At 40.8% G+C, this 15032-nt stretch overlaps 1 protein-coding gene across 2 annotated transcripts in view; it reads right to left on the bottom strand.

The window, feature by feature from the left end:
• Positions 1-14771, bottom strand: part of tiam1b (TIAM Rac1 associated GEF 1b) — a 46271-nt gene extending 31500 nt beyond the window's left edge. The window contains exon 1 of one of the 2 annotated variants that reach the window (XM_056373562.1): positions 14640-14771. The gene's annotated coding sequence lies outside the window, so the exon portion shown is untranslated. Of the gene's footprint in view, positions 1-5105; positions 5250-14639 lie in introns of those variants that run through there. The other variant, XM_056373563.1, reaches the window with a different exon arrangement.
• Positions 14772-15032: the final 261 nt, after the last annotated feature.

The raw sequence follows: 15032 nt of genomic DNA, 5'->3' as shown, positions 1-15032 counted from the left end.
AAATCTTTTGTACACTCTATAAGTTTAGAAATACTTAATAAAACTTGTAAACCGGTAAAAAGATTTGACTTACTAAAGGTTTTTATTATATATATTTTTTAATTATAAAAAAGTATTTTGCCCATATTGCTAATCAAAATAATAACCAACTAAATCTTTGTCTTTTTAACTGTGGATCCTGGTTATTATGCACTGGGTGTACTGGGAGATGTGTAAAACTAACACCAATATAATAAAACTTAACATAAAATCTCACTTACAAGATGCAATGAGATGCAGTGGTGATAGCAAATACTGTCTTTCTATACAAGCTGACTGAAGAAGCTCTTGTGGTGTGATTTTGTGCCAGAGTCCTTTCATCCCGATCATCAATGCCAGCAATTTGCCTGTCGACAGGGTCACAACCAAGGTGCTAGCAGACCACATCCTGCTTACGGCTCTTTAGCTCCTCATTCACAGCCTTTAAAGTCCTTAAACAGCTGTTAATTGGAGGTATACACAAGCCACAGACCACTGTTACGACAAAGGGGGTGGGTACAGGTTGTGGTTGTGACTCCTCTGACTAAATTACTGTGGGGAAAGGGATCTGTGCTTTTTAATCTGGTTTAGGGGGATTTGTGTTACAAGTAAAAATCTGCTATTGAAACTATCAAAGCATCTCAAAATAGACCTGGACACGTTTTAGGTTTAACCAGACAGACTACTACATCAGAGCAAATAATTACTTGCTCAGAATTAAAAAGAAAACTGACAACACTGTTTTAAACTTGCAGCTCAGTCACCAATTAATCCTCATTAGTTTGTCAGATGAATGTACGGTCTTCTTATAACCTCTGATGATTTTGGATTTGCCAAAAATAATTGAGTTCTTGCTTAGAAAAAGCAAATGTCCTTATTAAATTAACCCTCCGTTTTCTTCTGTCATCTCGCTTAAATTTCCCTTCACAGCTACCCTGCTCATTTTCTCATCTGTAGTAATTATTTAGGACACTGTGTCAGAGCATCAGTGATCGTTTTTTTTAAACTATCGTAGCAACTGCTTTCAGATCTGAAAATCTGCTGCCAGATATCTGTAAATCAAAGCTTTGTACTCATTTAAGAAAAAGTATAAAAGTAAATCCATTGAAAAGTCACTTCAATTTAACTCTCAGTAATGTGAAGTTTAATCAAATGCTGAACAAAATGCTCATCGCCAGCCAGTGAATCACACAAGAATTCAAGCTCACTACTAACAGTTTGAGCTGGAACTATTCATCTTGAAAGAGCATAGAAATGCTTTGTGTAATTTAAAAGGCTGCAGCCACTGTGACAAAATATCACAACCACAATCACCAGAGACTTTAACAAGTTGACCTTCTCATAGCCTGTAACTGTCACCGTCAGTGAAAAGGTCTCCCCTGGCTACATGGAGCATCAACACGAGTCTGCTTTTACACGCTTCACATTCCAGATTTACAATTCACTCCTCCACAGTCCGACTCCAATCGCACCAGACAATTTCCGCCCCACATGAGGAACGAATGTGCTAGACAGTTTTATGATTATAGATTTGTGATCAGTGGTATCAATGCTGGGACCCACTGTTTACCAAAAATATCATCTGGTGTTACGCAGGGTTTTCTGTTGCAAAGGCGATGCACCAGGGAACATCATTTGCTGAGGACCAGCAGAGATGATGTTTATGTAAAACGGCTGTAAGATGTAATTAGATATTGGTGGTGATATATAATATCTGGTAGTCTATCAGTCTTGGTAATCTATCTCCTCCCACAACTGCCATGTCTGACCAGCTCTCTCGCTAAGACTAGGTCAAGTAAAGTAAGTTAAAGTAGCTAAAGCCTGCTGGAAATGTCACTAGACGACGTGATACATTCATTTGCATATTTATAGCATCATCGCATCACATTTGCATTCTGCCTAGTGTCAGCCTGTTCACGCACTGGCAATATATACAAGGCTGTGTGAAATTGAGGTGTAATCGAAACTTTGGGACAATACTTTGCAATAGAGACATTTCATGTCAGTAGGAGATGAAAAAATGTTTGCAGTTGCAGTTTCCTCTGTGTCAAGTATATTTATGCCTCTGCAGCGGCCACAGCTGTGGATGGAGGCGTCCGTCTGCCCTGTTATCACTCGTGAATACCATATCTCAGGAACATTTACACATGCAGCAGAACAAAGCTTAACAAAGTCAAGTCATATCAAATCAATGCATTTTATACATCCCTATGGTCACACATAAAAAAATAGGCCTATGCTTAATACCTCTTATTAAATTCCTTTAAAGTCTTCACTACATATGTTAAATGAGTCTCGACAGACATGGATGTCAACTGCAACTGGACTAGTTGGCGGAGCCGTACAACCACGTGATGCTACTTCTAGTTTCTAAATGTGAGGGGGTGCAGGGTTCAGCCTTGGTCGACACACTTCCACTGAGCCCAGTGGCTTATTCAATAAACCAGCAATACCACAAATGGTTGTTGATGCCTTCAGAGCATGCGCTGCTGGATGGGCCATTCACCTACCAATCTCAGGATGGCAGCTGACTTGTCCTTGCCTGAATGTCCCCTTTTGCCGGCCGCAGAATAAACACAGTGCCAAGGACAGAGGAGCTGCCATCCTGCACTGGAAATGTGTTTTCTGATCTGGTTCACTCAGGATCTTCTTCCACAGAAGCAACCATTTGCTTCCAGGTCAGTGAGTAGGAATACCAAGCATGGCTTCAGTTTTATGAAACACCACAAAGTACAAACACATAACCCAAACTCCACTCAAAAACACATCTGGGTCAACGTGAAGGCCCATTTTTGATTCCAATATTAATGTGGAGGGAATAAACATTTTAGAGTATGTTGCAAATAGATACCAAAGAAGGGAGAGCATCCTGGTACTCTTGATGATGAGATGAGACTGCATCTGTGTGTTCCTAAACTCGTCCTCGAGGTAAGCAGGTTTCCAAATAAAGGTTTTAAAAATGGCAAAAGCATGTGCCTCTTTGAACTGTTCTTCCATCAGTTACAAACAATGTGTCTAACGTTTACATGTGCTGAGGAGATCTAAATCATATCTCTGGACTGAGCCCATTGAGAACTCATCCCTGAGCACCACCTCAACCATAACACCCCTGGAGCTCCCAGCTTGCTGCTGTGTTGCACTGTGCATTGAAGCAGAGCCAAGCTGGATCCTGACACACATGATTACACAGAGCTTGGTAATTTTTCTTTCTTTTTTTTTTTTCTTTTATATAAACGTGTCCACTCCCTTCAAGTGGTCCTGATCACAGTTTCCAGTACAGACGTCTTTTATTGCCCTGCGGTAACAGTTTTGAAACATGGTAGTGAACACCAAGATATGAACATATAGGTATCTGAAGCAGAAGTTAGTATGTTATGTATAAGAAACCCTATAATATACTGTGGCGAAGGACTAAGTTAAATGTCAGCGTACTGTAGAGGTAATACTTAATCTCAGTAATACAGTTATCCATGCTAATGTATTGCTACATTAGCATGGATAACTAATGTAGCCAAACACCTTTATATGGAAACAGTATAAGAATATCATAGTGACTGGTTCTTTCATAACACAAGCTATTTTAAAAATTTAGAGAAAGCAAGTCATTAGCAAAGTTAATATAATGACCAGTCAGATGGAGGGACAGTTCATTTCACTCCTAAACTCTGTCATGTGGCCTTTAAGAAGAATATTTGTCAAAATTCATGATACCAAATCTCATCTAGTCACGTAATAAAACAACTACAGCTCCATGCACAGCTTGCCATCAAATACGTGAACCGCAAAAGTTGGCAACACAAAATATGTTACAGATGAAAATTTATAAGAGCAAGAGCCAGAATTAAATGCAGTTTGAATTTTGGGTGACTGGAAGGAACTCACTGTGTCGCTGTGTGTACCGTCATTCTGATTTCTGCTCCTAATATAGTCCAACTTTTATGAGCCATGTATCTGAAAGACCACCTGATCTCAGATGAACACTACTGGCTTGTAAATTTACAATATAACCTTTGTTTCCATTGTACACTCTGCCTTCAAATTAAGTAAAGCTTATGACACAAGACCTTGCAAACCGATCAGTGATTTAACAATTATTTTACTCTTAGGAGAATAATTTTGTTAGCTCAAATTAAGTTTGAGGAAAAGGCTCCCATTGCATGTGTTTGAATACAAAGCTTTTTTAAAAGAATTCAAAGTTTGTGTTTTTTAACAGCTTGCTTTTCTCCAGTCATAACAGGGTCATTGTCAAGACTTACAAGCCTGAAAGCTGGAGCCTGACCTCCTGTCCTGCTAAGCCTCGAACGGTCAATACATTTCCATAACTATGACACCAGATGACCATTTCTCACCCCTCTCCCCACCGCAGGAGTCACACAACGGGCTTTCAAACACAAAGCTGGGATTTTAAATGAACTCACACATCAGAAAGTCCTCCAGCCCCCTCCAGGATGCGCCCTGGGAATTCTCCTTGACTTTGACCATCTCTCGCATTTGCAATTCATAATCTCTCTTTCTCAGCATCACAAAACCGCTAACACCACCACCACCACAGCTTTGTCATTACAACGACACAGACACAAGCTGCATTGTTTGCGTCTGGCACTGAATGGAGAGCAACACAATGGCTTGCTGCATGCAGTTGGATGTGAAGTTGTGCCCTGCACAGGAGTGCTACAGGTACAAACATGAGGTGGGAACCCCACCCTAAACACAGGCTGTGAAGACCCCAGTATATGGTTACAACACACAAACACACTTCTAAGATAAGAGCATGGAAATGCAAACACTGATGGAAACTACAGAGAAAACCACATCCCCACATGATAATTCCTCAAAATACAAACCCCAAAGGCTCACCAAGATTTACAAAAGCTTTGATTGCATCTGACAAATTTAACTACACTCTGAAATACACTGAAACCTATGCTAACAGACACACGTTGACTCAGTGTGTGTGTGTGTGTGACTAAAACTGGTGCCTCTTTTGGAAAGTGGGAGTCCTGAGGCTGGAGAGCCATTTGTCTCTTCTATCTGCTAATAAACAGCCAAAGAGGCAAAAAGACACAGGAGCAAATACAATGACTTACCTCTCTGTGTACTACCAGGAAGTCACTTCTGCTTCTTCTCCCAACAGTAGCCAAGAGAAATCCCACAAATCACAAAAGGGGAAATTTCAAGCTCCACATGAGGGGGATTATTGATACTTCTCCTGCAAGTCCACAGCAGACTGACTCCTATATGCAAGGATGAGTTGAAGAACTGAGGGAGGGAGGAAGGGAGGGGGAGTGACTGTTTGTAAATCCCCCCCTCCTCCTCCTGCTGACTCTTTCACACTCTTCACTCCCTCCCTCCTTGCTCCCTCCTTCGTTCTATAATTCCATCCCCCTAAACTACAAACCTACTGCCAGCAGGAATGTGTGCTCCCTCCCTTGTCTCCTCTGTAATTGCCCCTCCACTCCCATATGAGAAGCATCATGTTTACACTAAATTTTGCAGCCTTCTTATTGAGCAGGAAAAAAAAAAACTGATAAGATCAACAACTATCAGAAAAGTCAGTCAGATTCAGGCATGCGTTTCTCAGCCTGGATCAGTGGAAGCTTAAATGGAAACTTTCAAGAAATAATCTTACTTTCATCTCCTTTTCTTTGTGGTTTAAAGAGCAGTATTGGAACAACAGGATTATGAAAAATGAAACAAATATTCTCTTCACCTCAAAGGCAACAGGGGCTGAAAGGTCGCAGTCTTAATGTGTTGCAGTGCATAATTTGGAACGTTCAGCAACAGCCCAAAATGGACCTGTGAATGAGAGAAAGGCTGGGCTTGCTGTTGTCATAGCACCGGTGATGTCGTGCGGCTATCACGTCAGCAGTGACAGCAGTGCCGGATTCATTTTGAGATGATGGAACCGGTAGAGGGAACGATGGAGAGAGGAAGAGGAGGAGGACGGAGGAGTGAGGGTGTAAAGACGTCTGTTCAGCTGCAGAAGCAGCTTTGCATGCACACCGAACATTAAACATGCCCCGAGCTACTCAAGGCTGTAGAAACCCCGACAACCACACAGAGGAGAGAGAGAGGGGGAGAGAGAGAGAGAGAGCACTGAGCTTAGGCTTGTCTGAAAAGGAGTCCAGAGATCGGAGGAGTGAATTGCCATGTCTAGACTTTGTGATGACTATGACCAAAATAAAAAGCACTCAGCACTGTGGTCAGGCTGGCTTCCTCTCAATGTAACTTCAAGTCCTGCCAAGGTTGTGACCCTGATATTAAACTAAACCACTGGGGTTTCATAGTAAAGACAGGAATGTCCGGTCTGCAGAGGCAAACAGACATAATAACCTGCGTTCTTATCAACTCTGAGCTCGATTTCACACAGGTAGTCTGTCAGGATAACAGATTTTGTTCTTTGAGTGTTTGTGCCAGGATTGCTACAAATTCCACACACAAAGTACACAGAGTGCCAATTTCTTCTATTCAATTAGTGGAACAATTTGCTGGGACGTGATCCAATCGCAACAAAAGACTTGGAAACACATGATAGAGTCTGAAGACATGATGTCAAGAGATTATTAATTGGACTGACAATCTCCTTAAAAGTCTAGAAAAAAAAACTTTGATGCATTTCCTGGATGGCAGGATTTAACAGGAGTGACTCACAACCAAAAATTAACCTGTCTTCTGCAGTATTCTCGTAGGTGTTTGTTTGAAAAGTTAAATGAATATTTAACTTCATGTTAGTTTATGTGACGTGTCCTTATCTGCTCATCTCCTTGCCCAAAAAAAGCCTGGATCAGGCAGCAGTGCAATAAAAGTGTCTATCAGTGAATGTGGACTAATGCTGAATCCACGTCTGCACTCACCACAGGCATTTTAGAAATGTAGATTGCTTGCATGGAGCTCAGCTAAACAAAATCCTCTGCTTTCTCATCACTAGCAACGGGCTATTAAACCCAGCGCTATCTGCACTCAATTTAGGACCTGATTGAGTTGGACATCCAATACATTGACAGGCCATTCAATACTGCAGGAGCAATTTGGCAGGTGAGACTACGGTTACAGATCCACAGCAACACTTTCAGACTGCTGATGCTGTCCAGGTGTCACAAGCAACTGCAATCACTGCCAATCACCTTCAGACAAGAAAAAAAAAAAGAAAAAAAAGAAAACAGCTGAAGGCAGTGGAATGACAGTGATACATTTGCCAGGATATGCAGTAAGTTCACTAAATGCAACATTAACGTTTACTCTATTATTTCTGTAAAAATAAAATAAAATACAATATTATTGTTTGAACTACTTAGATTAATAATAGCGCAATAATTCTGTGTAAAATTAAAATTTTCTGAAAATGAAAAGCTGAAATATTCAATTTGAATACATAAATTTCTGACTTTTTTAATAAAAAGGCTAAATTTGTTCACGATGGCTCAAGTTAATCAGGAAGCTTTGATTTCATTTATTTAAAAATAATTACACAGTTTTTTACAAATCAAATAAAATCTAGGTTCCGTTATTTCCCCTTTAGTTTTGCATGCGTCTTAGCATCTGCCAGTAAAACAGCTGAATCTGCCACAACCAAGATTCACAGCAGGGACGTGTCAGACAGGTGATGAGCTGCGCTTTGTCTTGAACAGAAATAGCCTCATTTAACCAGAAGCTGATTGTTTTCCCCAAACTGAGTTTTGAGTGTCAGTATAAAGAGTGAATACTTGAATAACATTTATTTTTTTCCCCCCTAATCATTTTTGAGCATCTGCAGATAAAATTCTTGCTGTTTTGGGTTACTGCATGGATTGGTCACATAAATACTTACTTATTTGCTCTGAGACTGTTAACACCCCAAAATGTGGAAAAAGTCAACAGGGTTCAACACTTTCTCAAAAGCACAGGAGCCTAATATGTTACATGCCTAGCAAGCTAAATCACAGCGCTGAGCACTAGAATAGCTTTAAATAAAGGTCAGTTAATAATTGACAACACACAGCTTTAATATAGCAATTCTGAATGGACCACAGGGCGACACATCATTCAGGATGATGTAGCTGTGATGTTAAAGTCTCCATTGTATAATGTCCCGAGGACATACTGAGGCATACAGTCAACGCCTCTATTGAACACACAGACGTACAGCAACATAAGAGGTCAAGGCGGGCCGATGTAGCTTCTGTGTAACAGTGAAATTATTGGGCAAGAGTAGCATGACTTTTCCTGACCAGGATATGTAAATGTAATGTCTGACAATGTGCACCACAGTATGAAAATGATGTGACACACAATGCTTTCTTGTCTCACACCAGTGAAACCCTCAGTTAACATACAGGGGATAAGTATTACCCACAGTTAGGAATCAAGATGTAGATTCAATAACTTTGTTGTCTGTTAGTTCAAACTTCATTTTCAGAGCTGTACACAGAACCAGTGGTCTATAAATACAACTTGCATACGCCACATCGAAGCTGATTTTGCTACTGAACAAGGGGTCGGTTGTATTTGATTCAGCATAAAGCTGTAAATCTACAACAACACTGAAAATAGCATCTATCGGCACAAGGGGTCAAGTGTTTATTTTCTTGAAGGTCTCCTCAATCACAACAACACATGTCCCCCGGTGTCCATCTGAGGAAACAGATGATCCATTGTACTGAAAAAGAACACTATGTACAGCTGATATCTAAAGAGGAAAAAAAAAAAAAGCAACTGTTATGCAAGACATAAAAGCAGGAGCCCAAGCCTGGGTAGAGATCATTAGCGGAGGATCCAGTGGTCTCCTGCAGTGAGTTGCCTCTCAAGAGTCGACATCAAAGACACCGGTATAGAGAGGGAAATAATTTACAGTGCGGAGATAGAGCTGGAATTGATTGGTCAGGACTGAACTTATACATCATAGGTGGCTCTCAAAATTTTGTTATTAAAAGATGCTTGGAGCATATGAAAGTGCAGTGGTCTGCACTTAACAAGCTGCCGGGGAGGGTTGTACTGATTGGCTTATACAAAGCACGATGACCATTGTTGAGCCTACAAAAATTATGTGAACGGCATATAGCACATCTATGGCCCAGTGAGCACTGACTCACAGGCCGAAAGACTTCTAGACAAATGAAATAGTGTTAAATTTGGTGAAAAGGATAATCCCATATCCACCATTTCAACAGCATTTTAATTAGGACTGCAAGTAACAATTATTTTCATGCTGATTTTAATCAGTAACTCCCAAAACTATTCTCTAAGAGCTTAGGGTGACATCTTCTGACTTGCTTTGTCCAACTCAAATGCTACATAAGTCAGTTAAAACAATACATTTTCTGTCAAATGACAATGTGGTTAACATTACCAGTTATTTTTGGAACCGATTTATACATTTCAATATGTGGTGAGGAACTGCCTTGCACTAAAACAGTCATTTAAAAAGGTGAGACAACAGTTATTATAACCTAGACGTCTTAAAAACTAGTCACTACTTCACTCTTAACTTTTGCTTCTCTCTTCTCTTGCTTCTTACTGAGAGTGGTTCAAATGTAGATAACTAAACTTCGTCATTGTCCCCACTTTAAAACACATTCCACATCAGAGTCAACCTCGAGCAAACAAAAATGCCTGAAAAGTTCTTGTTCATGATTGATGGAGCGGTACAGTTAGTGTAACTCCAGCCTCCCCAAAGTGACTCATAGCCGCAGCAGTTTAGTGCGCAGCAGTTTAGTGCACTTAGTATCTATTATTCATCCAAAACCACAAGGCTCTATCAGCCATGTGAAGATAATGATCATCACCATGTGCAGTTCTGACAGCCGGTCATACGTTCCTACTCACAGCTCAGAAATAGGAGGAGGAACAGAGCTTTGATGAGGCTTTCTAATGCTGAGCCGTCATGTCTTTCCAAACCCCATGACCATTGTGGAGAGCAAATATCATCCACTAGTCTGAGTTTGGCATAGTAGCCCAACTGTAAATGGAACAGGATCTTTTCAGAAATCACTTTTCAGAGGCTACCACAACCTCAAAGGCGTCTTTGAAGCTGCAGTCAATACTCAATGGTGCAGGCAAGTCGACTTAATTTGCAAAGAGCACTTGTTTGCTTGTTTCTAAATATGCAACCCACAGTATAGAGTTATTCATTTTGACTTTGATGTGAGTGTTAATTTAGGCTTGTAATAATTCATGTGAAAAGCCCATGTCTTTATTATGCTTGAAAGTCAATCATACAAAAACACCTCTGCAGAAGTTACTGCTAAAAGCTTTAACTGAAAACATGGAAGCACTTTGAGTTTTGTCCTTGCTTTCTAGGGTTAGTGGAACACAACCAACGTTTTTCTCAAGTTATATGGAGTGCATCATAGTGCATCATCTGCTTGAGGGGTTGTCCTCTGGAAAGCATCTGGGATCAAATCTTGGCTAACCATCTAGATGCTTTTTTCAGATTCTGCTGACTGTCAGCACATCATGAATTCATCATACATGACCTCACTTTATCAGATGCTGGAAGATGTGGCAACTTCCAGTCCTTTGCAAGTGGTAATAAATGAGAAAAATATGCCTTTTATATTTATATATATATGTATGTTTGTATGTGTATGTGTGTGTGTGTTTTTTTTTTGCCTAAGACTTTTTAAATGCACATGAAATGTTCAATAAGGGTTCAAAGATTCAGTCAATCAGCTGCTCTGCAGCACATGGTCCAGAACAAAACAATACTACACTCTCAGACATGTTTACCATGTGGCTGATTGTGGAGAACAATGGGATTCCTCTTTTCAACTGTCCAAAGATGGCGGAAGACAGACTGATACAGCAGCACATCAATAGTACTCTCTAATGGAGACAGATGTGCTGTCAGGAGGAACAAGGGAAAACCCAGCTCTTGTCTGAAAGTCAATACAACATGGATGTAAACAGAGGTGGAAAGGAAAGCAGAGTCGTCCTTCATCCATCAGCTTGAGCTGGAAAGGGAAGAAAGACTGCTTCATGTAGATGAAAAAAAAATTCAATGAAATAATCTGATATTCACGTTCTGGAGAAAAGAAAAAAAAAAAACACTCCTTGCATATGGCCATATGACTGCAACATGAAGTCTGTCTCATTCTGATAGAAGGAATATGTTGTTCTGTTCAGAAACAGAGCAGATAATTATCACATGACAAATCTGGCTATCAGCCTGCGCTGACTGCATTCAACAAGAGAGCCTGGACACAGACGACCACTCACAGCTGCAACATTAACACTGTTACACAATGCTGCTGCTCCATTACTGGATCTGTATGAGGGAGGGCCACTTTTATAATAAAAGTGTTTAGTGTGTGTGATTCAAGTTGTAATTTTACAGCCTTAACATAGACGGACAGTAAATCGTCTGCCATGTAAACATTTTAGGGCTATTAATAGTGAATTTTCCCCCCAGTTTTCTGTGTTTTCTCGAGTTAAACAACTATACCCAAAAGCCAAAGGTGACATCTTCAAAATGTTTGTCTGACCAACAGTCTGAAAATATTCAGTTTTCATGGATATAAAGCAGATGGGGGGGGGGGGTCAAAACAGCAAATCCTCAAAGCTCAATTAATAACTTTGATGATTTCTCTTTATCTATTGTTGTTTATCAATTTCATATCAGTAAACTAATCCATTGATCACCTAATTGTTTCAACACTAAAATGTTTTGAAAATGATAAAAATCACTGAAAAAAACTGAAGCGTGGGCTCCACTGTCTGAGAACAGAGCTTCTATTCAGCTTCAACAAATATGAAATATTCAACGAGACTCGCAAACAGCACTCAAGCCCAGAGTTTATTCAAATATTTAAACAACTTTGCCAGCAGTGTGCATTTAAGTGGACTGTAGTAAAGTATAGATGTGGTCATTTCATTAATAATAACCGATGGGATAAATAATGGCGATTAAGATGGTATTATCCACATCTGGAGATATGTTTTGCATGGCACTGAGGCTTTAGCTCCATTCAATACTCTCAATGTAATACCGACAATCAGCCACTTAGCAGAATGACACAAGTTTCCCAGTGGAAAAGACTTCCAGCTTTGTGGTTGTGGTCGAAGTTGTGTACTTTGTATTTCCACAACACACCTCTTCTTATTTGCTGACTTTTAAAAGAAAAAAAAAAAAAACACATGGCTTGATTAAATAAGCCAACACTGGGATGCAAGTGATTTAACACAAATCAAAGTCAAACATGATGCAAAAACACACAGTCATTGTACCATTGATTTTACAAAATTCAAACCACTGTAAGTAATGCAGTAGTTATTGGTCAGTTTGTATTGGAGTGAATGGTTAGTGTTATCACACTAAACTCAGTGTTATTCACTTAACTAAGCAAAACACTAGACTGTCTTCACTATTTACTTTGCTGCACTTTGCAAATGAATGAAGAGTTATGTGCAAGTGGGATGGAAATGAATAATTCACAAAGAACACTTATGAGGGTTAAATTATGCGCATTTCAAGAAATCAACTCTGTTTGATAGTGCATTTCTGTACACGCATGAGGAACAAAGTCATGGATTGTATAAAAAGCCAACAAATTATCATATGAATGTGCAGGCATTCTTTCATGTGTAGCTACAACAGTGGCTACACTGCCTCGAGTTGGTCTAACATGCATCTCTGAGATGCAGAGTTAAAGAGTGTGGACACAAGCCAGGGGGGAGCTAAACTAGTTTCAACTCGACCACACAGACAAACACAGTGACAGACAGACAGGGGGTGAGTTCTCTGTGCAGGCTTGTCACACAGGTGGGCTCAGGTTACCACCCTGAGGACACATCAGTAAACACTGAAGCCATTCTGCTGGATCTTTTCTTCCCATGGTTCTCCACCACAGACAAAGTATTCAGGCTGCTGCTGCTGCTGCTGGTGGCGTCTGCATGTTCTTTAACACTGCAGGAACACCATGGAACACCAGGCCACCCACTGAAACAACTACTCAGTATAACAAACACAATCTAAAAGGATTTAATCCTGTCAAAAACCACAGCAACCTTTTTTTGAATATTAAACACAGACTCTGAAATGTCAATGTTTTTTGCCATATTTTGGCAAAACAATTACTGGCTGGATTAATGGAGGAACTCAACAAGCATTCAATGCCAAAAAGTTCTCTACCAGGAATGTGTGTGTGCACAAATGTGATTGGTCATCAGAATGCACTGATGTAAGATGATACTGTACATGTTGCTGAAAAAAAACTGAGCCAGTATTAACTATTTTAGCCAAATGACACCTCCTCCAAAGCCTTCATCAGGACCACAATTAGCTGATCCACCCTTCTTTATTTAGTCTCACAACCACAGTCTTCAACAAATCATCTCTGTTACATCTCACTGCAGGTTGTGGTGCTACTGTGACTTCATTTCCTGAAAATCTTCTGTAGCAGTTAAGATATTTCTTTTCTCTGGTGTCCAAATCACCTTGATAGATGCAGCTACCATGGCTGGTTTGTGTGCACCAATCAGGTCATACTGGGTTCACCATGAGTACAAACTGCAGACTGAGGAAAAACTACACCCTAACCTCCGAATGGTGAGATATTTCTCTCTCCCTCTCTTCTTTTTTTTTTTTTTTTTTTTTTTTTAACATTGGCAGGACAAATAGCAGAAAACACAATTACAGCAAATTACTGTCAAATTCAAAACTATCTCAGGTACAGTCAGCTTAACAAATGGGACAAAAACTGACTGATCCGGCACATAAATGCTCAATTTTAAAGACCTATCAATGTCACGTTTTACCATGAGAAACATCGAATGCAGTGAGTCTTAACCTGCCACAGCACAACTAAATGAAGCAGCAGCTCATAGTCACCTCTACAGCCATCAGCTCAGGATGATTAGCACACAGTGCACACAGTGGCTGCTGGATGACAGGAAGAGAACACTTAAGGTTCAGCACCAGTAGTGACGCTGCAACAAACTTGACACCATAAGGTCATTCGAGTAAAGCAGCTGCACAAATGAGCTATCGCCTTTCAGTTGAGTCACCTGCACATGATCTGTTTACTAAAGCAAGGTGTTAAATACAGCAACAACAGCGCAGGACCATTTGTGCAACAACCGAGAGATGCAACGATTCTGCTTCATGCAACAATTTACCGCACCGAGGACATGCGCGGCTTCGTCTGTTCCCCAAACTGTACCACACAGACATACAAACAGCTCAAGTATGACGGCGGACAGGCCATCGCTCCTGTTTTTCTGCTTGTCTTGTTAAACCAACATCTTGCTGAAAAAAAATGTGTCCGTGGAGCTGCTGTGCAGGATGCGCAGTCAAGTAGAGGGATGGAAACTGAGATGTGTGAACGTGCACGTTAACCCTGCTGCATGTGCACTGTCAGTCGGGCTAACACGACCACCAATCAACTGATGTCTGAATTGATTAATCGACACCAGATATCAGACAGTCCGTGTACTGGAACAGCTTGTCGGCCTTGTCCACTGAGCCGCACCGGCCGCCTCAGTGCGGCAGCGTCTGTCACCTCTGGTAAACTTGTATGATTGAGTGAGGCGGTCATGCGTTCAGGCGGCGCTAGGACCACGCGGAAGCATGATCGAACATCAAGCCTGTTCATCATGTTTAGGTTCATCATGTTTAGGAAAACATGCTTCCCGGTCTCCTTACATACCTGTCACCGCCACCGTCGGGATCTGGCTGCTTCCGCCCTGACACAGAAAGCTTCATGGTTCAAACAGCGGTGTATAGCCCATCCACGTCCTCTCTGAATCCTGCTGCCGCTCCAGGATCTGCCTGTCTACGGACCATGCGTGTTGTTTCCACACCGCTGAGAGGGGCGGAGCCCGCGGGCCTTGGAGACGGCGTACAAGTGGATCATGAGAATGCCACTTATTTGGTCTCAGAGCCAATCAGCTGCGGTTCACCTCGAATCGGCATTCAGTGAGTGTGAAATGCACAGTTGTATGTGAAGTGTTTAGTTTTATAGTCATATGAGCAAACACAGAGAAATCTATCATTTTTTTCTGACGCATTATTTAAATGCTCATTGGTGCAGTCCGTCTGT

Source organism: Seriola aureovittata, chromosome 4, assembly GCF_021018895.1.
Source record: "Seriola aureovittata isolate HTS-2021-v1 ecotype China chromosome 4, ASM2101889v1, whole genome shotgun sequence".
Lineage (NCBI taxonomy): Eukaryota > Metazoa > Chordata > Actinopteri > Carangiformes > Carangidae > Seriola > Seriola aureovittata.
Note: the sequence above shows the minus strand (reverse complement) of the source record. Positions and strands in the feature narration are given on the sequence as shown.